The following is a 22587-nucleotide window of genomic DNA, read 5'->3' on the forward strand; positions in this document are numbered from 1 at the left end:
AGCTGTTTTGTGTCCTGAAAGCAATATTTTTGATCCAAGCTGAGACTGCCTGTTTCTGGTTTGTGTTTGCACAGAAGGAACAAATGTTATCCAGCAGTTAGTGTAAACATTTGGAGCACACTTTCCAATACAGATACAACCAGCTGTCAGGATGGCCGAGTGGTCTAAGGCGCCAGACTCAAGGAGTGTTTGTCCTTGCCTCTCTTGTGGCTCTGGAATTCTGGTCTCTCTTAAGGGGCGTGGGTTCAAATCCCACTCCTGACATCACTTTTTTCATCCACACAAAACCTCACAGCATCACACTGCCTGCTCAGCTTGCCTGCAATTTGCACGTGCCTCCTTCAATTACTTCAATCCTACTGCCATTTGCCAACAAACACAAGGCACAGCTCCACAAACATGGCCTTTCCTCAGGAAACCTCACAAATCCTAAGCCTGTCCTTCCACATAATGCTTCAAATCACACTTCTGCCATCAACCATTTCCCACACTCCAATGCCAGCACTCTGACTAAATTATCTTATGCCCCACCTCCTTGCTGCATTCCTCATTGCTTTCTAGCATTATGACTTGCAATCCCACTGCACGCACTGCTGCTTTTCACAAACAGGACAACACGCTCAAAGAATCGCACTTCTTGCACACCAAAACCCCACTCAATTCTACTCTCTTACTTCGACAATTCCTTCCAATCCTATTTGCCGGGCTAACATTTTCCCTGAAGAAGGGGCACCACAGCCAAGCTCTTTCCTCATCAGCACGTCGACATTGCCAGACTTGATGCCTTTGGAGGCTGGCTCTCTCAGATTGCAATGTTCACACGAATGTTGATGGCCAAGCGCACAGTACCTGCACAGTGCCTTGTTTGCCCTCACAAAGGTAGGGAGATCCTGGTGATTTTCTTGGCAGCAGGGCTCCAATTAGCACTTGTCGCAATAATATATTGTGATGCAAAGAAAGGCATGGGAATGAGAGGCTGAAATGTCCTGCTTGGAACCATTATTGGATTATAGTGGTTATATGAGAAGGCCTTGGCTTTGAATGGCAGCTGTGTTGCTTGTCTTTGGTCAAGTTGAGCAAGAAAAAGTGTATGGGAAAAGGATGCAAAATGCAAGTTGTTGCATGAAAGATGTGTGTCTGATTGTTGTTTGCAGTGCTGGAACGATGAATTTCCTTGCCGGCACGGCCCGATAAATCAAGTATGTTTAACAAATGGTCTTCGAGTCATAGAGTCATTTGCGGCACAGAAGGAGGCCATTCTGCCCATCCAGCGTATGCCGGCTCTCCATAGAACAATCCACTCAGTCCCATTGCTCTAGACCTGAAAGTTTATTTCCTTCAAGTGCCCATCCAATTTTCTTTTGAAATCATTCATTGTCTCTGCTTCCAACACCCTCAAAGGCAGCGAGTTCCAGCTCATTACCAGTAGCTGGGTAAAAATGTTCTTCCTCATATTCCCCATACATCTCTTGCCCAAAACTTTCGATCTGTGTCCCCTAGTCCTTGTACCATCAGCTACTGGCAACACGTTTTCTTTGCCTGCCTTATCTCAAACGGTCATAATCTTTACACCTCAATCAAATCTCTCCGCAATTTCCGTTGCTCCTCTGAGAACAACCCCAGCTTCTGCAACCTAACCTTGCAGCTAAAATCGCTCATCCCTGGAACCATTCTGGTCAATCTCCTCTGTAACCTCTCACATCCAACCTAAAGCCTGATGACCAAAAGTGTACGCAATACTCCTGTTGTGGCCTGACCAGAGATTTATAAAGGTTCAGCATAACTTTGCTGCTTTTGTACTCAATGATTCTATTTAAGAAGCCCAAGATCCTCTATGTTTTGCTGCCCACACTCTCAATATGTCCTGCAACCTTCATAAATCTATGCACATGCACCCCCAGGTTCCTCTGTCCTTGCACACTCTTTCCAACTGTGCCATTAAGTCTATATGAGCTCAGCCCATCCTTTCTGCCAAAATGCATCACCTCACACTTGTTGATATGAAATTCCATTTGCCACTTGTCTGCCCATTCTGCTAGGCTATCTATGTCCTCTTGAAGTCAATTTGTATCATGCTCACCGTTTGCCATTCCTCCAAGTTTGGTATGATTGGCAAATTTTGAAATCTTCTGCTCAGTTGCAATATCCAAGTTATTTCTACATCTCCAAAAAAACCACCGCTAGTCCTATGACTGACCCTTGCGCAACACCACTGTCTACCATCCTCCAGTGTGAAAAGTAACGATTGACCATGATGAGCTGTTTTGTGTCCTGAAAGCAATATTTTTGATCCAAGCTGAGACTGCCTGTTTCTGGTTTGTGTTTGCACAGAAGGAACAAATGTTATCCAGCAGTTAGTGTAAACATTTGGAGCACACTTTCCAATACAGATACAACCAGCTGTCAGGATGGCCGAGTGGTCTAAGGCGCCAGACTCAAGGAGTGTTTGTCCTTGCCTCTCTTGTGGCTCTGGAATTCTGGTCTCTCTTAAGGGGCGTGGGTTCAAATCCCACTCCTGACATCACTTTTTTCATCCACACAAAACCTCACAGCATCACACTGCCTGCTCAGCTTGCCTGCAATTTGCACGTGCCTCCTTCAATTACTTCAATCCTACTGCCATTTGCCAACAAACACAAGGCACAGCTCCACAAACATGGCCTTTCCTCAGGAAACCTCACAAATCCTAAGCCTGTCCTTCCACATAATGCTTCAAATCACACTTCTGCCATCAACCATTTCCCACACTCCAATGCCAGCACTCTGACTAAATTATCTTATGCCCCACCTCCTTGCTGCATTCCTCATTGCTTTCTAGCATTATGACTTGCAATCCCACTGCACGCACTGCTGCTTTTCACAAACAGGACAACACGCTCAAAGAATCGCACTTCTTGCACACCAAAACCCCACTCAATTCTACTCTCTTACTTCGACAATTCCTTCCAATCCTATTTGCCGGGCTAACATTTTCCCTGAAGAAGGGGCACCACAGCCAAGCTCTTTCCTCATCAGCACGTCGACATTGCCAGACTTGATGCCTTTGGAGGCTGGCTCTCTCAGATTGCAATGTTCACACGAATGTTGATGGCCAAGCGCACAGTACCTGCACAGTGCCTTGTTTGCCCTCACAAAGGTAGGGAGATCCTGGTGATTTTCTTGGCAGCAGGGCTCCAATTAGCACTTGTCGCAATAATATATTGTGATGCAAAGAAAGGCATGGGAATGAGAGGCTGAAATGTCCTGCTTGGAACCATTATTGGATTATAGTGGTTATATGAGAAGGCCTTGGCTTTGAATGGCAGCTGTGTTGCTTGTCTTTGGTCAAGTTGAGCAAGAAAAAGTGTATGGGAAAAGGATGCAAAATGCAAGTTGTTGCATGAAAGATGTGTGTCTGATTGTTGTTTGCAGTGCTGGAACGATGAATTTCCTTGCCGGCACGGCCCGATAAATCAAGTATGTTTAACAAATGGTCTTCGAGTCATAGAGTCATTTGCGGCACAGAAGGAGGCCATTCTGCCCATCCAGCGTATGCCGGCTCTCCATAGAACAATCCACTCAGTCCCATTGCTCTAGACCTGAAAGTTTATTTCCTTCAAGTGCCCATCCAATTTTCTTTTGAAATCATTCATTGTCTCTGCTTCCAACACCCTCAAAGGCAGCGAGTTCCAGCTCATTACCAGTAGCTGGGTAAAAATGTTCTTCCTCATATTCCCCATACATCTCTTGCCCAAAACTTTCGATCTGTGTCCCCTAGTCCTTGTACCATCAGCTACTGGCAACACGTTTTCTTTGCCTGCCTTATCTCAAACGGTCATAATCTTTACACCTCAATCAAATCTCTCCGCAATTTCCGTTGCTCCTCTGAGAACAACCCCAGCTTCTGCAACCTAACCTTGCAGCTAAAATCGCTCATCCCTGGAACCATTCTGGTCAATCTCCTCTGTAACCTCTCACATCCAACCTAAAGCCTGATGACCAAAAGTGTACGCAATACTCCTGTTGTGGCCTGACCAGAGATTTATAAAGGTTCAGCATAACTTTGCTGCTTTTGTACTCAATGATTCTATTTAAGAAGCCCAAGATCCTCTATGTTTTGCTGCCCACACTCTCAATATGTCCTGCAACCTTCATAAATCTATGCACATGCACCCCCAGGTTCCTCTGTCCTTGCACACTCTTTCCAACTGTGCCATTAAGTCTATATGAGCTCAGCCCATCCTTTCTGCCAAAATGCATCACCTCACACTTGTTGATATGAAATTCCATTTGCCACTTGTCTGCCCATTCTGCTAGGCTATCTATGTCCTCTTGAAGTCAATTTGTATCATGCTCACCGTTTGCCATTCCTCCAAGTTTGGTATGATTGGCAAATTTTGAAATCTTCTGCTCAGTTGCAATATCCAAGTTATTTCTACATCTCCAAAAAAACCACCGCTAGTCCTATGACTGACCCTTGCGCAACACCACTGTCTACCATCCTCCAGTGTGAAAAGTAACGATTGACCATGATGAGCTGTTTTGTGTCCTGAAAGCAATATTTTTGATCCAAGCTGAGACTGCCTGTTTCTGGTTTGTGTTTGCACAGAAGGAACAAATGTTATCCAGCAGTTAGTGTAAACATTTGGAGCACACTTTCCAATACAGACACAACCAGCTGTCAGGATGGCCGAGTGGTCTAAGGCGCCAGACTCAAGGAGTGTTTGTCCTTGCCTCTCTTGTGGCTCTGGAATTCTGGTCTCTCTTAAGGGGCGTGGGTTCAAATCCCACTCCTGACATCACTTTTTTCATCCACACAAAACCTCACAGCATCACACTGCCTGCTCAGCTTGCCTGCAATTTGCACGTGCCTCCTTCAATTACTTCAATCCTACTGCCATTTGCCAACAAACACAAGGCACAGCTCCACAAACATGGCCTTTCCTCAGGAAACCTCACAAATCCTAAGCCTGTCCTTCCACATAATGCTTCAAATCACACTTCTGCCATCAACCATTTCCCACACTCCAATGCCAGCACTCTGACTAAATTATCTTATGCCCCACCTCCTTGCTGCATTCCTCATTGCTTTCTAGCATTATGACTTGCAATCCCACTGCACGCACTGCTGCTTTTCACAAACAGGACAACACGCTCAAAGAATCGCACTTCTTGCACACCAAAACCCCACTCAATTCTACTCTCTTACTTCGACAATTCCTTCCAATCCTATTTGCCGGGCTAACATTTTCCCTGAAGAAGGGGCACCACAGCCAAGCTCTTTCCTCATCAGCACGTCGACATTGCCAGACTTGATGCCTTTGGAGGCTGGCTCTCTCAGATTGCAATGTTCACACGAATGTTGATGGCCAAGCGCACAGTACCTGCACAGTGCCTTGTTTGCCCTCACAAAGGTAGGGAGATCCTGGTGATTTTCTTGGCAGCAGGGCTCCAATTAGCACTTGTCGCAATAATATATTGTGATGCAAAGAAAGGCATGGGAATGAGAGGCTGAAATGTCCTGCTTGGAACCATTATTGGATTGTGGTTATATGAGAAGGCCTTGGCTTTGAATGGCAGCTGTGTTGCTTGTCTTTGGTCAAGTTGAGCAAGAAAAAGTGTATGGGAAAAGGATGCAAAATGCAAGTTGTTGCATGAAAGATGTGTGTCTGATTGTTGTTTGCAGTGCTGGAACGATGAATTTCCTTGCCGGCACGGCCCGATAAATCAAGTATGTTTAACAAATGGTCTTCGAGTCATAGAGTCATTTGCGGCACAGAAGGAGGCCATTCTGCCCATCCAGCGTATGCCGGCTCTCCATAGAACAATCCACTCAGTCCCATTGCTCTAGACCTGAAAGTTTATTTCCTTCAAGTGCCCATCCAATTTTCTTTTGAAATCATTCATTGTCTCTGCTTCCAACACCCTCAAAGGCAGCGAGTTCCAGCTCATTACCAGTAGCTGGGTAAAAATGTTCTTCCTCATATTCCCCATACATCTCTTGCCCAAAACTTTCGATCTGTGTCCCCTAGTCCTTGTACCATCAGCTACTGGCAACACGTTTTCTTTGCCTGCCTTATCTCAAACGGTCATAATCTTTACACCTCAATCAAATCTCTCCGCAATTTCCGTTGCTCCTCTGAGAACAACCCCAGCTTCTGCAACCTAACCTTGCAGCTAAAATCGCTCATCCCTGGAACCATTCTGGTCAATCTCCTCTGTAACCTCTCACATCCAACCTAAAGCCTGATGACCAAAAGTGTACGCAATACTCCTGTTGTGGCCTGACCAGAGATTTATAAAGGTTCAGCATAACTTTGCTGCTTTTGTACTCAATGATTCTATTTAAGAAGCCCAAGATCCTCTATGTTTTGCTGCCCACACTCTCAATATGTCCTGCAACCTTCATAAATCTATGCACATGCACCCCCAGGTTCCTCTGTCCTTGCACACTCTTTCCAACTGTGCCATTAAGTCTATATGAGCTCAGCCCATCCTTTCTGCCAAAATGCATCACCTCACACTTGTTGATATGAAATTCCATTTGCCACTTGTCTGCCCATTCTGCTAGGCTATCTATGTCGTCTTGAAGTCAATTTGTATCATGCTCACCGTTTGCCATTCCTCCAAGTTTGGTATGATTGGCAAATTTTGAAATCTTCTGCTCAGTTGCAATATCCAAGTTATTTCTACATCTCCAAAAAAACCACCGCTAGTCCTATGACTGACCCTTGCGCAACACCACTGTCTACCATCCTCCAGTGTGAAAAGTAACGATTGACCATGATGAGCTGTTTTGTGTCCTGAAAGCAATATTTTTGATCCAAGCTGAGACTGCCTGTTTCTGGTTTGTGTTTGCACAGAAGGAACAAATGTTATCCAGCAGTTAGTGTAAACATTTGGAGCACACTTTCCAATACAGATACAACCAGCTGTCAGGATGGCCGAGTGGTCTAAGGCGCCAGACTTAAGGAGTGTTTGTCCTTGCCTCTCTTGTGGCTCTGGAATTCTGGTCTCTCTTAAGGGGCGTGGGTTCAAATCCCACTCCTGACATCACTTTTTTCATCCACACAAAACCTCACAGCATCACACTGCCTGCTCAGCTTGCCTGCAATTTGCACGTGCCTCCTTCAATTACTTCAATCCTACTGCCATTTGCCAACAAACACAAGGCACAGCTCCACAAACATGGCCTTTCCTCAGGAAACCTCACAAATCCTAAGCCTGTCCTTCCACATAATGCTTCAAATCACACTTCTGCCATCAACCATTTCCCACACTCCAATGCCAGCACTCTGACTAAATTATCTTATGCCCCACCTCCTTGCTGCATTCCTCATTGCTTTCTAGCATTATGACTTGCAATCCCACTGCACGCACTGCTGCTTTTCACAAACAGGACAACACGCTCAAAGAATCGCACTTCTTGCACACCAAAACCCCACTCAATTCTACTCTCTTACTTCGACAATTCCTTCCAATCCTATTTGCCGGGCTAACATTTTCCCTGAAGAAGGGGCACCACAGCCAAGCTCTTTCCTCATCAGCACGTCGACATTGCCAGACTTGATGCCTTTGGAGGCTGGCTCTCTCAGATTGCAATGTTCACACGAATGTTGATGGCCAAGCGCACAGTACCTGCACAGTGCCTTGTTTGCCCTCACAAAGGTAGGGAGATCCTGGTGATTTTCTTGGCAGCAGGGCTCCAATTAGCACTTGTCGCAATAATATATTGTGATGCAAAGAAAGGCATGGGAATGAGAGGCTGAAATGTCCTGCTTGGAACCATTATTGGATTATAGTGGTTATATGAGAAGGCCTTGGCTTTGAATGGCAGCTGTGTTGCTTGTCTTTGGTCAAGTTGAGCAAGAAAAAGTGTATGGGAAAAGGATGCAAAATGCAAGTTGTTGCATGAAAGATGTGTGTCTGATTGTTGTTTGCAGTGCTGGAACGATGAATTTCCTTGCCGGCACGGCCCGATAAATCAAGTATGTTTAACAAATGGTCTTCGAGTCATAGAGTCATTTGCGGCACAGAAGGAGGCCATTCTGCCCATCCAGCGTATGCCGGCTCTCCATAGAACAATCCACTCAGTCCCATTGCTCTAGACCTGAAAGTTTATTTCCTTCAAGTGCCCATCCAATTTTCTTTTGAAATCATTCATTGTCTCTGCTTCCAACACCCTCAAAGGCAGCGAGTTCCAGCTCATTACCAGTAGCTGGGTAAAAATGTTCTTCCTCATATTCCCCATACATCTCTTGCCCAAAACTTTCGATCTGTGTCCCCTAGTCCTTGTACCATCAGCTACTGGCAACACGTTTTCTTTGCCTGCCTTATCTCAAACGGTCATAATCTTTACACCTCAATCAAATCTCTCCGCAATTTCCGTTGCTCCTCTGAGAACAACCCCAGCTTCTGCAACCTAACCTTGCAGCTAAAATCGCTCATCCCTGGAACCATTCTGGTCAATCTCCTCTGTAACCTCTCACATCCAACCTAAAGCCTGATGACCAAAAGTGTACGCAATACTCCTGTTGTGGCCTGACCAGAGATTTATAAAGGTTCAGCATAACTTTGCTGCTTTTGTACTCAATGATTCTATTTAAGAAGCCCAAGATCCTCTATGTTTTGCTGCCCACACTCTCAATATGTCCTGCAACCTTCATAAATCTATGCACATGCACCCCCAGGTTCCTCTGTCCTTGCACACTCTTTCCAACTGTGCCATTAAGTCTATATGAGCTCAGCCCATCCTTTCTGCCAAAATGCATCACCTCACACTTGTTGATATGAAATTCCATTTGCCACTTGTCTGCCCATTCTGCTAGGCTATCTATGTCGTCTTGAAGTCAATTTGTATCATGCTCACCGTTTGCCATTCCTCCAAGTTTGGTATGATTGGCAAATTTTGAAATCTTCTGCTCAGTTGCAATATCCAAGTTATTTCTACATCTCCAAAAAAACCACCGCTAGTCCTATGACTGACCCTTGCGCAACACCACTGTCTACCATCCTCCAGTGTGAAAAGTAACGATTGACCATGATGAGCTGTTTTGTGTCCTGAAAGCAATATTTTTGATCCAAGCTGAGACTGCCTGTTTCTGGTTTGTGTTTGCACAGAAGGAACAAATGTTATCCAGCAGTTAGTGTAAACATTTGGAGCACACTTTCCAATACAGACACAACCAGCTGTCAGGATGGCCGAGTGGTCTAAGGCGCCAGACTCAAGGAGTGTTTGTCCTTGCCTCTCTTGTGGCTCTGGAATTCTGGTCTCTCTTAAGGGGCGTGGGTTCAAATCCCACTCCTGACATCACTTTTTTCATCCACACAAAACCTCACAGCATCACACTGCCTGCTCAGCTTGCCTGCAATTTGCACGTGCCTCCTTCAATTACTTCAATCCTACTGCCATTTGCCAACAAACACAAGGCACAGCTCCACAAACATGGCCTTTCCTCAGGAAACCTCACAAATCCTAAGCCTGTCCTTCCACATAATGCTTCAAATCACACTTCTGCCATCAACCATTTCCCACACTCCAATGCCAGCACTCTGACTAAATTATCTTATGCCCCACCTCCTTGCTGCATTCCTCATTGCTTTCTAGCATTATGACTTGCAATCCCACTGCACGCACTGCTGCTTTTCACAAACAGGACAACACGCTCAAAGAATCGCACTTCTTGCACACCAAAACCCCACTCAATTCTACTCTCTTACTTCGACAATTCCTTCCAATCCTATTTGCCGGGCTAACATTTTCCCTGAAGAAGGGGCACCACAGCCAAGCTCTTTCCTCATCAGCACGTCGACATTGCCAGACTTGATGCCTTTGGAGGCTGGCTCTCTCAGATTGCAATGTTCACACGAATGTTGATGGCCAAGCGCACAGTACCTGCACAGTGCCTTGTTTGCCCTCACAAAGGTAGGGAGATCCTGGTGATTTTCTTGGCAGCAGGGCTCCAATTAGCACTTGTCGCAATAATATATTGTGATGCAAAGAAAGGCATGGGAATGAGAGGCTGAAATGTCCTGCTTGGAACCATTATTGGATTGTGGTTATATGAGAAGGCCTTGGCTTTGAATGGCAGCTGTGTTGCTTGTCTTTGGTCAAGTTGAGCAAGAAAAAGTGTATGGGAAAAGGATGCAAAATGCAAGTTGTTGCATGAAAGATGTGTGTCTGATTGTTGTTTGCAGTGCTGGAACGATGAATTTCCTTGCCGGCACGGCCCGATAAATCAAGTATGTTTAACAAATGGTCTTCGAGTCATAGAGTCATTTGCGGCACAGAAGGAGGCCATTCTGCCCATCCAGCGTATGCCGGCTCTCCATAGAACAATCCACTCAGTCCCATTGCTCTAGACCTGAAAGTTTATTTCCTTCAAGTGCCCATCCAATTTTCTTTTGAAATCATTCATTGTCTCTGCTTCCAACACCCTCAAAGGCAGCGAGTTCCAGCTCATTACCAGTAGCTGGGTAAAAATGTTCTTCCTCATATTCCCCATACATCTCTTGCCCAAAACTTTCGATCTGTGTCCCCTAGTCCTTGTACCATCAGCTACTGGCAACACGTTTTCTTTGCCTGCCTTATCTCAAACGGTCATAATCTTTACACCTCAATCAAATCTCTCCGCAATTTCCGTTGCTCCTCTGAGAACAACCCCAGCTTCTGCAACCTAACCTTGCAGCTAAAATCGCTCATCCCTGGAACCATTCTGGTCAATCTCCTCTGTAACCTCTCACATCCAACCTAAAGCCTGATGACCAAAAGTGTACGCAATACTCCTGTTGTGGCCTGACCAGAGATTTATAAAGGTTCAGCATAACTTTGCTGCTTTTGTACTCAATGATTCGATTTAAGAAGCCCAAGATCCTCTATGTTTTGCTGCCCACACTCTCAATATGTCCTGCAACCTTCATAAATCTATGCACATGCACCCCCAGGTTCCTCTGTCCTTGCACACTCTTTCCAACTGTGCCATTAAGTCTATATGAGCTCAGCCCATCCTTTCTGCCAAAATGCATCACCTCACACTTGTTGATATGAAATTCCATTTGCCACTTGTCTGCCCATTCTGCTAGGCTATCTATGTCGTCTTGAAGTCAATTTGTATCATGCTCACCGTTTGCCATTCCTCCAAGTTTGGTATGATTGGCAAATTTTGAAATCTTCTGCTCAGTTGCAATATCCAAGTTATTTCTACATCTCCAATAAAAACACCGCTAGTCCTTTGACTGACCCTTGCGCAACACCACTGTCTACCATCCTCCAGTGTGAAAAGTAACGATTGACCATGATGAGCTGTTTTGTGTCCTGAAAGCAATATTTTTGATCCAAGCTGACACTGCCTGTTTCTGGTTTGTGTTTGCACAGAAGGAACAAATGTTATACAGCAGTTAGTGTAAACATTTGGAGCACACTTTCCAGTACAGACACAACCAGCTGTTAGGATGGCCGAGTGGTCTAAGGCGCCAGACTCAAGGAGTGTTTGTCCTTGCCTCTCTTGTGGCTCTGGAATTCTGGTCTCTCTTAAGGGGCGTGGGTTCAAATCCCACTCCTGACATCACTTTTTTCATCCACACAAAACCTCACAGCATCACACTGCCTGCTCAGCTTGCCTGCAATTTGCACGTGCCTCCTTCAATTACTTCAATCCTACTGCCATTTGCCAACAAACACAAGGCACAGCTCCACAAACATGGCCTTTCCTCAGGAAACCTCACAAATCCTAAGCCTGTCCTTCCACATAATGCTTCAAATCACACTTCTGCCATCAACCATTTCCCACACTCCAATGCCAGCACTCTGACTAAATTATCTTATGCCCCACCTCCTTGCTGCATTCCTCATTGCTTTCTCGCATTATGACTTGCAATCCCACTGCACGCACTGCTGCTTTTCACAAACAGGACAACACGCTCAAAGAATCGCACTTCTTGCACACCAAAACCCCACTCAATTCTACTCTCTTACTTCGACAATTCCTTCCAATCCTATTTGCCGGGCTAACATTTTCCCTGAAGAAGGGGCACCACAGCCAAGCTCTTTCCTCATCAGCACGTCGACATTGCCAGACTTGATGCCTTTGGAGGCTGGCTCTCTCAGATTGCAATGTTCACACGAATGTTGATGGCCAAGCGCACAGTACCTGCACAGTGCCTTGTTTGCCCTCACAAAGGTAGGGAGATCCTGGTGATTTTCTTGGCAGCAGGGCTCCAATTAGCACTTGTCGCAATAATATATTGTGATGCAAAGAAAGGCATGGGAATGAGAGGCTGAAATGTCCTGCTTGGAACCATTATTGGATTGTGGTTATATTAGAAGGCCTTGGCTTTGAATGGCAGCTGTGTTGCTTGTCTTTGGTCAAGTTGAGCAAGAAAAAGTGTATGGGAAAAGGATGCAAAATGCAAGTTGTTGCAGGAAAGATGTGTGTCTGATTGTTGTTTGCAGTGCTGGAACGATGAATTTCCTTGCCGGCACGGCCCGATAAATCAAGTATGTTTAACAAATGGTCTTCGAGTCATAGAGTCATTTGCGGCACAGAAGGAGGCCATTCTGCCCATCCAGCGTATGCCGGCTCTCCATAGAACAATCCACTCAGTCCCATTGCTCTGGACCTGAAAGTTTATTTCCTTCAAGTGCCCATCCAATTTTCTTTTGAAATCATTCATTGTCTCTGCTTCCAACACCCTCAAAGGCAGCGAGTTCCAGCTCATTACCAGTAGCTGGGTAAAAATGTTCTTCCTCATATTCCCCATACATCTCTTGCCCAAAACTTTCGATCTGTGTCCCCTAGTCCTTGTACCATCAGCTACTGGCAACACGTTTTCTTTGCCTGCCTTATCTCAAACGGTCATAATCTTTACACCTCAATCAAATCTCTCCGCAATTTCCGTTGCTCCTCTGAGAACAACCCCAGCTTCTGCAACCTAACCTTGCAGCTAAAATCGCTCATCCCTGGAACCATTCTGGTCAATCTCCTCTGTAACCTCTCACATCCAACCTAAAGCCTGATGACCAAAAGTGTACGCAATACTCCTGTTGTGGCCTGACCAGAGATTTATAAAGGTTCAGCATAACTTTGCTGCTTTTGTACTCAATGATTCTATTTAAGAAGCCCAAGATCCTCTATGTTTTGCTGCCCACACTCTCAATATGTCCTGCAACCTTCATAAATCTATGCACATGCACCCCCAGGTTCCTCTGTCCTTGCACACTCTTTCCAACTGTGCCATTAAGTCTATATGAGCTCAGCCCATCCTTTCTTCCAAAATGCATCACCTCACACTTGTTGATATGAAATTCCATTTGCCACTTGTCTGCCCATTCTGCTAGGCTATCTATGTCGTCTTGAAGTCAATTTGTATCATGCTCACCGTTTGCCATTCCTCCAAGTTTGGTATGATTGGCAAATTTTGAAATCTTCTGCTCAGTTGCAATATCCAAGTTATTTCTACATCTCCAAAAAAAACACCGCTAGTCCTATGACTGACCCTTGCGCAACACCACTGTCTACCATCCTCCAGTGTGAAAAGTAACGATTGACCATGATGAGCTGTTTTGTGTCCTGAAAGCAATATTTTTGATCCAAGCTGAGACTGCCTGTTTCTGGTTTGTGTTTGCACAGAAGGAACAAATGTTATCCAGCAGTTAGTGTAAACATTTGGAGCACACTTTCCAATACAGATATAACCAGCTGTCAGGATGGCCGAGTGGTCTAAGGCGCCAGACTCAAGGAGTGTTTGTCCTTGCCTCTCTTGTGGCTCTGGAATTCTGGTCTCTCTTAAGGGGCGTGGGTTCAAATCCCACTCCTGACATCACTTTTTTCATCCACACAAAACCTCACAGCATCACACTGCCTGCTCAGCTTGCCTGCAATTTGCACGTGCCTCCTTCAATTACTTCAATCCTACTGCCATTTGCCAACAAACACAAGGCACAGCTCCACAAACATGGCCTTTCCTCAGGAAACCTCACAAATCCTAAGCCTGTCCTTCCACATAATGCTTCAAATCACACTTCTGCCATCAACCATTTCCCACACTCCAATGCCAGCACTCTGACTAAATTATCTTATGCCCCACCTCCTTGCTGCATTCCTCATTGCTTTCTAGCATTATGACTTGCAATCCCACTGCACGCACTGCTGCTTTTCACAAACAGGACAACACGCTCAAAGAATCGCACTTCTTGCACACCAAAACCCCACTCAATTCTACTCTCTTACTTCGACAATTCCTTCCAATCCTATTTGCCGGGCTAACATTTTCCCTGAAGAAGGGGCACCACAGCCAAGCTCTTTCCTCATCAGCACGTCGACATTGCCAGACTTGATGCCTTTGGAGGCTGGCTCTCTCAGATTGCAATGTTCACACGAATGTTGATGGCCAAGCGCACAGTACCTGCACAGTGCCTTGTTTGCCCTCACAAAGGTAGGGAGATCCTGGTGATTTTCTTGGCAGCAGGGCTCCAATTAGCACTTGTCGCAATAATATATTGTGATGCAAAGAAAGGCATGGGAATGAGAGGCTGAAATGTCCTGCTTGGAACCATTATTGGATTGTGGTTATATGAGAAGGCCTTGGCTTTGAATGGCAGCTGTGTTGCTTGTCTTTGGTCAAGTTGAGCAAGAAAAAGTGTATGGGAAAAGGATGCAAAATGCAAGTTGTTGCATGAAAGATGTGTGTCTGATTGTTGTTTGCAGTGCTGGAACGATGAATTTCCTTGCCGGCACGGCCCGATAAATCAAGTATGTTTAACAAATGGTCTTCGAGTCATAGAGTCATTTGCGGCACAGAAGGAGGCCATTCTGCCCATCCAGCGTATGCCGGCTCTCCATAGAACAATCCACTCAGTCCCATTGCTCTAGACCTGAAAGTTTATTTCCTTCAAGTGCCCATCCAATTTTCTTTTGAAATCATTCATTGTCTCTGCTTCCAACACCCTCAAAGGCAGCGAGTTCCAGCTCATTACCAGTAGCTGGGTAAAAATGTTCTTCCTCATATTCCCCATACATCTCTTGCCCAAAACTTTCGATCTGTGTCCCCTAGTCCTTGTACCATCAGCTACTGGCAACACGTTTTCTTTGCCTGCCTTATCTCAAACGGTCATAATCTTTACACCTCAATCAAATCTCTCCGCAATTTCCGTTGCTCCTCTGAGAACAACCCCAGCTTCTGCAACCTAACCTTGCAGCTAAAATCGCTCATCCCTGGAACCATTCTGGTCAATCTCCTCTGTAACCTCTCACATCCAACCTAAAGCCTGATGACCAAAAGTGTACGCAATACTCCTGTTGTGGCCTGACCAGAGATTTATAAAGGTTCAGCATAACTTTGCTGCTTTTGTACTCAATGATTCTATTTAAGAAGCCCAAGATCCTCTATGTTTTGCTGCCCACACTCTCAATATGTCCTGCAACCTTCATAAATCTATGCACATGCACCCCCAGGTTCCTCTGTCCTTGCACACTCTTTCCAACTGTGCCATTAAGTCTATATGAGCTCAGCCCATCCTTTCTGCCAAAATGCATCACCTCACACTTGTTGATATGAAATTCCATTTGCCACTTGTCTGCCCATTCTGCTAGGCTATCTATGTCGTCTTGAAGTCAATTTGTATCATGCTCACCGTTTGCCATTCCTCCAAGTTTGGTATGATTGGCAAATTTTGAAATCTTCTGCTCAGTTGCAATATCCAAGTTATTTCTACATCTCCAAAAAAAACACCGCTAGTCCTATGACTGACCCTTGCGCAACACCACTGTCTACCATCCTCCAGTGTGAAAAGTAACGATTGACCATGATGAGCTGTTTTGTGTCCTGAAAGCAATATTTTTGATCCAAGCTGAGACTGCCTGTTTCTGGTTTGTGTTTGCACAGAAGGAACAAATGTTATCCAGCAGTTAGTGTAAACATTTGGAGCACACTTTCCAATACAGATACAACCAGCTGTCAGGATGGCCGAGTGGTCTAAGGCGCCAGACTCAAGGAGTGTTTGTCCTTGCCTCTCTTGTGGCTCTGGAATTCTGGTCTCTCTTAAGGGGCGTGGGTTCAAATCCCACTCCTGACATCACTTTTTTCATCCACACAAAACCTCACAGCATCACACTGCCTGCTCAGCTTGCCTGCAATTTGCACGTGCCTCCTTCAATTACTTCAATCCTACTGCCATTTGCCAACAAACACAAGGCACAGCTCCACAAACATGGCCTTTCCTCAGGAAACCTCACAAATCCTAAGCCTGTCCTTCCACATAATGCTTCAAATCACACTTCTGCCATCAACCATTTCCCACACTCCAATGCCAGCACTCTGACTAAATTATCTTATGCCCCACCTCCTTGCTGCATTCCTCATTGCTTTCTAGCATTATGACTTGCAATCCCACTGCACGCACTGCTGCTTTTCACAAACAGGACAACACGCTCAAAGAATCGCACTTCTTGCACACCAAAACCCCACTCAATTCTACTCTCTTACTTCGACAATTCCTTCCAATCCTATTTGCCGGGCTAACATTTTCCCTGAAGAAGGGGCACCACAGCCAAGCTCTTTCCTCATCAGCACGTCGACATTGCCAGACTTGATGCCTTTGGAGGCTGGCTCTCTCAGATTGCAATGTTCACACGAATGTTGATGGCCAAGCGCACAGTACCTGCACAGTGCCTTGTTTGCCCTCACAAAGGTAGGGATATCCTGGTGATTTTCTTGGCAGCAGGGCTCCAATTAGCACTTGTCGCAATAATATATTGTGATGCAAAGAAAGGCATGGGAATGAGAGGCTGAAATGTCCTGCTTGGAACCATTATTGGATTGTGGTTATATTAGAAGGCCTTGGCTTTGAATGGCAGCTGTGTTGCTTGTCTTTGGTCAAGTTGAGCAAGAAAAAGTGTATGGGAAAAGGATGCAAAATGCAAGTTGTTGCATGAAAGATGTGTGTCTGATTGTTGTTTGCAGTGCTGGAACGATGAATTTCCTTGCCGGCACGGCCCGATAAATCAAGTATGTTTAACAAATGGTCTTCGAGTCATAGAGTCATTTGCGGCACAGAAGGAGGCCATTCTGCCCATCCAGCGTATGCCGGCTCTCCATAGAACAATCCACTCAGTCCCATTGCTCTAGACCTGAAAGTTTATTTCCTTCAAGTGCCCATCCAATTTTCTTTTGAAATCATTCATTGTCTCTGCTTCCAACACCCTCAAAGGCAGCGAGTTCCAGCTCATTACCAGTAGCTGGGTAAAAATGTTCTTCCTCATATTCCCCATACATCTCTTGCCCAAAACTTTCGATCTGTGTCCCCTAGTCCTTGTACCATCAGCTACTGGCAACACGTTTTCTTTGCCTGCCTTATCTCAAACGGTCATAATCTTTACACCTCAATCAAATCTCTCCGCAATTTCCGTTGCTCCTCTGAGAACAACCCCAGCTTCTGCAACCTAACCTTGCAGCTAAAATCGCTCATCCCTGGAACCATTCTGGTCAATCTCCTCTGTAACCTCTCACATCCAACCTAAAGCCTGATGACCAAAAGTGTACGCAATACTCCTGTTGTGGCCTGACCAGAGATTTATAAAGGTTCAGCATAACTTTGCTGCTTTTGTACTCAATGATTCTATTTAAGAAGCCCAAGATCCTCTATGTTTTGCTGCCCACACTCTCAATATGTCCTGCAACCTTCATAAATCTATGCACATGCACCCCCAGGTTCCTCTGTCCTTGCACACTCTTTCCAACTGTGCCATTAAGTCTATATGAGCTCAGCCCATCCTTTCTGCCAAAATGCATCACCTCACACTTGTTGATATGAAATTCCATTTGCCACTTGTCTGCCCATTCTGCTAGGCTATCTATGTCGTCTTGAAGTCAATTTGTATCATGCTCACCGTTTGCCATTCCTCCAAGTTTGGTATGATTGGCAAATTTTGAAATCTTCTGCTCAGTTGCAATATCCAAGTTATTTCTACATCTCCAAAAAAACCACCGCTAGTCCTATGACTGACCCTTGCGCAACACCACTGTCTACCATCCTCCAGTGTGAAAAGTAACGATTGACCATGATGAGCTGTTTTGTGTCCTGAAAGCAATATTTTTGATCCAAGCTGAGACTGCCTGTTTCTGGTTTGTGTTTGCACAGAAGGAACAAATGTTATCCAGCAGTTAGTGTAAACATTTGGAGCACACTTTCCAATACAGATACAACCAGCTGTCAGGATGGCCGAGTGGTCTAAGGCGCCAGACTCAAGGAGTGTTTGTCCTTGCCTCTCTTGTGGCTCTGGAATTCTGGTCTCTCTTAAGGGGCGTGGGTTCAAATCCCACTCCTGACATCACTTTTTTCATCCACACAAAACCTCACAGCATCACACTGCCTGCTCAGCTTGCCTGCAATTTGCACGTGCCTCCTTCAATTACTTCAATCCTACTGCCATTTGCCAACAAACACAAGGCACAGCTCCACAAACATGGCCTTTCCTCAGGAAACCTCACAAATCCTAAGCCTGTCCTTCCACATAATGCTTCAAATCACACTTCTGCCATCAACCATTTCCCACACTCCAATGCCAGCACTCTGACTAAATTATCTTATGCCCCACCTCCTTGCTGCATTCCTCATTGCTTTCTAGCATTATGACTTGCAATCCCACTGCACGCACTGCTGCTTTTCACAAACAGGACAACACGCTCAAAGAATCGCACTTCTTGCACACCAAAACCCCACTCAATTCTACTCTCTTACTTCGACAATTCCTTCCAATCCTATTTGCCGGGCTAACATTTTCCCTGAAGAAGGGGCACCACAGACAAGCTCTTTCCTCATCAGCACGTCGACATTGCCAGACTTGATGCCTTTGGAGGCTGGCTCTCTCAGATTGCAATGTTCACACGAATGTTGATGGCCAAGCGCACAGTACCTGCACAGTGCCTTGTTTGCCCTCACAAAGGTAGGGAGATCCTGGTGATTTTCTTGGCAGCAGGGCTCCAATTAGCACTTGTCGCAATAATATATTGTGATGCAAAGAAAGGCATGGGAATGAGAGGCTGAAATGTCCTGCTTGGAACCATTATTGGATTATAGTGGTTATATGAGAAGGCCTTGGCTTTGAATGGCAGCTGTGTTGCTTGTCTTTGGTCAAGTTGAGCAAGAAAAAGTGTATGGGAAAAGGATGCAAAATGCAAGTTGTTGCATGAAAGATGTGTGTCTGATTGTTGTTTGCAGTGCTGGAACGATGAATTTCCTTGCCGGCACGGCCCGATAAATCAAGTATGTTTAACAAATGGTCTTCGAGTCATAGAGTCATTTGCGGCACAGAAGGAGGCCATTCTGCCCATCCAGCGTATGCCGGCTCTCCATAGAACAATCCACTCAGTCCCATTGCTCTAGACCTGAAAGTTTATTTCCTTCAAGTGCCCATCCAATTTTCTTTTGAAATCATTCATTGTCTCTGCTTCCAACACCCTCAAAGGCAGCGAGTTCCAGCTCATTACCAGTAGCTGGGTAAAAATGTTCTTCCTCATATTCCCCATACATCTCTTGCCCAAAACTTTCGATCTGTGTCCCCTAGTCCTTGTACCATCAGCTACTGGCAACACGTTTTCTTTGCCTGCCTTATCTCAAACGGTCATAATCTTTACACCTCAATCAAATCTCTCCGCAATTTCCGTTGCTCCTCTGAGAACAACCCCAGCTTCTGCAACCTAACCTTGCAGCTAAAATCGCTCATCCCTGGAACCATTCTGGTCAATCTCCTCTGTAACCTCTCACATCCAACCTAAAGCCTGATGACCAAAAGTGTACGCAATACTCCTGTTGTGGCCTGACCAGAGATTTATAAAGGTTCAGCATAACTTTGCTGCTTTTGTACTCAATCATTCTATTTAAGAAGCCCAAGATCCTCTATGTTTTGCTGCCCACACTCTCAATATGTCCTGCAACCTTCATAAATCTATGCACATGCACCCCCAGGTTCCTCTGTCCTTGCACACTCTTTCCAACTGTGCCATTAAGTCTATATGAGCTCAGCCCATCCTTTCTGCCAAAATGCATCACCTCACACTTGTTGATATGAAATTCCATTTGCCACTTGTCTGCCCATTCTGCTAGGCTATCTATGTCGTCTTGAAGTCAATTTGTATCATGCTCACCGTTTGCCATTCCTCCAAGTTTGGTATGATTGGCAAATTTTGAAATCTTCTGCTCAGTTGCAATATCCAAGTTATTTCTACATCTCCAAAAAAACCACCGCTAGTCCTATGACTGACCCTTGCGCAACACCACTGTCTACCATCCTCCAGTGTGAAAAGTAACGATTGACCATGATGAGCTGTTTTGTGTCCTGAAAGCAATATTTTTGATCCAAGCTGAGACTGCCTGTTTCTGGTTTGTGTTTGCACAGAAGGAACAAATGTTATCCAGCAGTTAGTGTAAACATTTGGAGCACACTTTCCAATACAGATACAACCAGCTGTCAGGATGGCCGAGTGGTCTAAGGCGCCAGACTCAAGGAGTGTTTGTCCTTGCCTCTCTTGTGGCTCTGGAATTCTGGTCTCTCTTAAGGGGCGTGGGTTCAAATCCCACTCCTGACATCACTTTTTTCATCCACACAAAACCTCACAGCATCACACTGCCTGCTCAGCTTGCCTGCAATTTGCACGTGCCTCCTTCAATTACTTCAATCCTACTGCCATTTGCCAACAAACACAAGGCACAGCTCCACAAACATGGCCTTTCCTCAGGAAACCTCACAAATCCTAAGCCTGTCCTTCCACATAATGCTTCAAATCACACTTCTGCCATCAACCATTTCCCACACTCCAATGCCAGCACTCTGACTAAATTATCTTATGCCCCACCTCCTTGCTGCATTCCTCATTGCTTTCTAGCATTATGGCTTGCATTCCCACTGCACGCACTGCTGCTTTTCACAAACAGGACAACACGCTCAAAGAATCGCACTTCTTGCACACCAAAACCCCACTCAATTCTACTCTCTTACTTCGACAATTCCTTCCAATCCTATTTGCCGGGCTAACATTTTCCCTGAAGAAGGGGCACCACAGCCAAGCTCTTTCCTCATCAGCACGTCGACATTGCCAGACTTGATGCCTTTGGAGGCTGGCTCTCTCAGATTGCAATGTTCACACGAATGTTGATGGCCAAGCGCACAGTACCTGCACAGTGCCTTGTTTGCCCTCACAAAGGTAGGGAGATCCTGGTGATTTTCTTGGCAGCAGGGCTCCAATTAGCACTTGTCGCAATAATATATTGTGATGCAAAGAAAGGCATGGGAATGAGAGGCTGAAATGTCCTGCTTGGAACCATTATTGGATTGTGATTATATTAGAAGGCCTTGGCTTTGAATGGCAGCTGTGTTGCTTGTCTTTGGTCAAGTTGAGCAAGAAAAAGTGTATGGGAAAAGGATGCAAAATGCAAGTTGTTGCATGAAAGATGTGTGTCTGATTGTTGTTTGCAGTGCTGGAACGATGAATTTCCTTGCCGGCACGGCCCGATAAATCAAGTATGTTTAACAAATGGTCTTCGAGTCATAGAGTCATTTGCGGCACAGAAGGAGGCCATTCTGCCCATCCAGCGTATGCCGGCTCTCCATAGAACAATCCACTCAGTCCCATTGCTCTAGACCTGAAAGTTTATTTCCTTCAAGTGCCCATCCAATTTTCTTTTGAAATCATTCATTGTCTCTGCTTCCAACACCCTCAAAGGCAGCGAGTTCCAGCTCATTACCAGTAGCTGGGTAAAAATGTTCTTCCTCATATTCCCCATACATCTCTTGCCCAAAACTTTCGATCTGTGTCCCCTAGTCCTTGTACCATCAGCTACTGGCAACACGTTTTCTTTGCCTGCCTTATCTCAAACGGTCATAATCTTTACACCTCAATCAAATCTCTCCGCAATTTCCGTTGCTCCTCTGAGAACAACCCCAGCTTCTGCAACCTAACCTTGCAGCTAAAATCGCTCATCCCTGGAACCATTCTGGTCAATCTCCTCTGTAACCTCTCACATCCAACCTAAAGCCTGATGACCAAAAGTGTACGCAATACTCCTGTTGTGGCCTGACCAGAGATTTATAAAGGTTCAGCATAACTTTGCTGCTTTTGTACTCAATGATTCTATTTAAGAAGCCCAAGATCCTCTATGTTTTGCTGCCCACACTCTCAATATGTCCTGCAACCTTCATAAATCTATGCACATGCACCCCCAGGTTCCTCTGTCCTTGCACACTCTTTCCAACTGTGCCATTAAGTCTATATGAGCTCAGCCCATCCTTTCTGCCAAAATGCATCACCTCACACTTGTTGATATGAAATTCCATTTGCCACTTGTCTGCCCATTCTGCTAGGCTATCTATGTCGTCTTGAAGTCAATTTGTATCATGCTCACCGTTTGCCATTCCTCCAAGTTTGGTATGATTGGCAAATTTTGAAATCTTCTGCTCAGTTGCAATATCCAAGTTATTTCTACATCTCCAAAAAAAACACCGCTAGTCCTATGACTGACCCTTGCGCAACACCACTGTCTACCATCCTCCAGTGTGAAAAGTAACGATTGACCATGATGAGCTGTTTTGTGTCCTGAAAGCAATATTTTTGATC

General features: G+C 45.3%; 10 non-coding genes across 10 annotated transcripts; all 10 read left to right on the forward strand.

Annotated features, from left to right (window-relative positions):
* The first annotated feature begins 145 nt into the window (after window positions 1-145).
* trnal-caa (transfer RNA leucine (anticodon CAA)) lies at window positions 146-264 on the forward strand. The gene is made up of 2 exons: window positions 146-183; window positions 219-264. It is a non-coding gene; the product is annotated as a tRNA-Leu (tRNA).
* A 2138-nt stretch (window positions 265-2402) lies between these two features.
* On the forward strand, window positions 2403-2521 carry trnal-caa (transfer RNA leucine (anticodon CAA)). The gene is made up of 2 exons: window positions 2403-2440; window positions 2476-2521. It is a non-coding gene; the product is annotated as a tRNA-Leu (tRNA).
* A 2138-nt stretch (window positions 2522-4659) lies between these two features.
* On the forward strand, window positions 4660-4778 carry trnal-caa (transfer RNA leucine (anticodon CAA)). Its single transcript has 2 exons — window positions 4660-4697; window positions 4733-4778. It is a non-coding gene; the product is annotated as a tRNA-Leu (tRNA).
* Window positions 4779-6913: 2135 nt separating this feature from the next.
* Window positions 6914-7032, forward strand: trnal-uaa (transfer RNA leucine (anticodon UAA)). Its single transcript has 2 exons — window positions 6914-6951; window positions 6987-7032. It is a non-coding gene; the product is annotated as a tRNA-Leu (tRNA).
* Window positions 7033-9170: 2138 nt separating this feature from the next.
* Window positions 9171-9289, forward strand: trnal-caa (transfer RNA leucine (anticodon CAA)). The gene is made up of 2 exons: window positions 9171-9208; window positions 9244-9289. It is a non-coding gene; the product is annotated as a tRNA-Leu (tRNA).
* A 2135-nt stretch (window positions 9290-11424) lies between these two features.
* Window positions 11425-11543, forward strand: trnal-caa (transfer RNA leucine (anticodon CAA)). The gene is made up of 2 exons: window positions 11425-11462; window positions 11498-11543. It is a non-coding gene; the product is annotated as a tRNA-Leu (tRNA).
* A 2135-nt stretch (window positions 11544-13678) lies between these two features.
* On the forward strand, window positions 13679-13797 carry trnal-caa (transfer RNA leucine (anticodon CAA)). The gene is made up of 2 exons: window positions 13679-13716; window positions 13752-13797. It is a non-coding gene; the product is annotated as a tRNA-Leu (tRNA).
* Window positions 13798-15932: 2135 nt separating this feature from the next.
* Window positions 15933-16051, forward strand: trnal-caa (transfer RNA leucine (anticodon CAA)). Its single transcript has 2 exons — window positions 15933-15970; window positions 16006-16051. It is a non-coding gene; the product is annotated as a tRNA-Leu (tRNA).
* Window positions 16052-18186: 2135 nt separating this feature from the next.
* On the forward strand, window positions 18187-18305 carry trnal-caa (transfer RNA leucine (anticodon CAA)). The gene is made up of 2 exons: window positions 18187-18224; window positions 18260-18305. It is a non-coding gene; the product is annotated as a tRNA-Leu (tRNA).
* A 2138-nt stretch (window positions 18306-20443) lies between these two features.
* On the forward strand, window positions 20444-20562 carry trnal-caa (transfer RNA leucine (anticodon CAA)). The gene is made up of 2 exons: window positions 20444-20481; window positions 20517-20562. It is a non-coding gene; the product is annotated as a tRNA-Leu (tRNA).
* Window positions 20563-22587: the final 2025 nt, after the last annotated feature.

This window comes from Heterodontus francisci, chromosome 23 (assembly GCF_036365525.1).
Source record: "Heterodontus francisci isolate sHetFra1 chromosome 23, sHetFra1.hap1, whole genome shotgun sequence".
Classification (NCBI taxonomy): Eukaryota; Metazoa; Chordata; class Chondrichthyes; order Heterodontiformes; family Heterodontidae; genus Heterodontus; species Heterodontus francisci.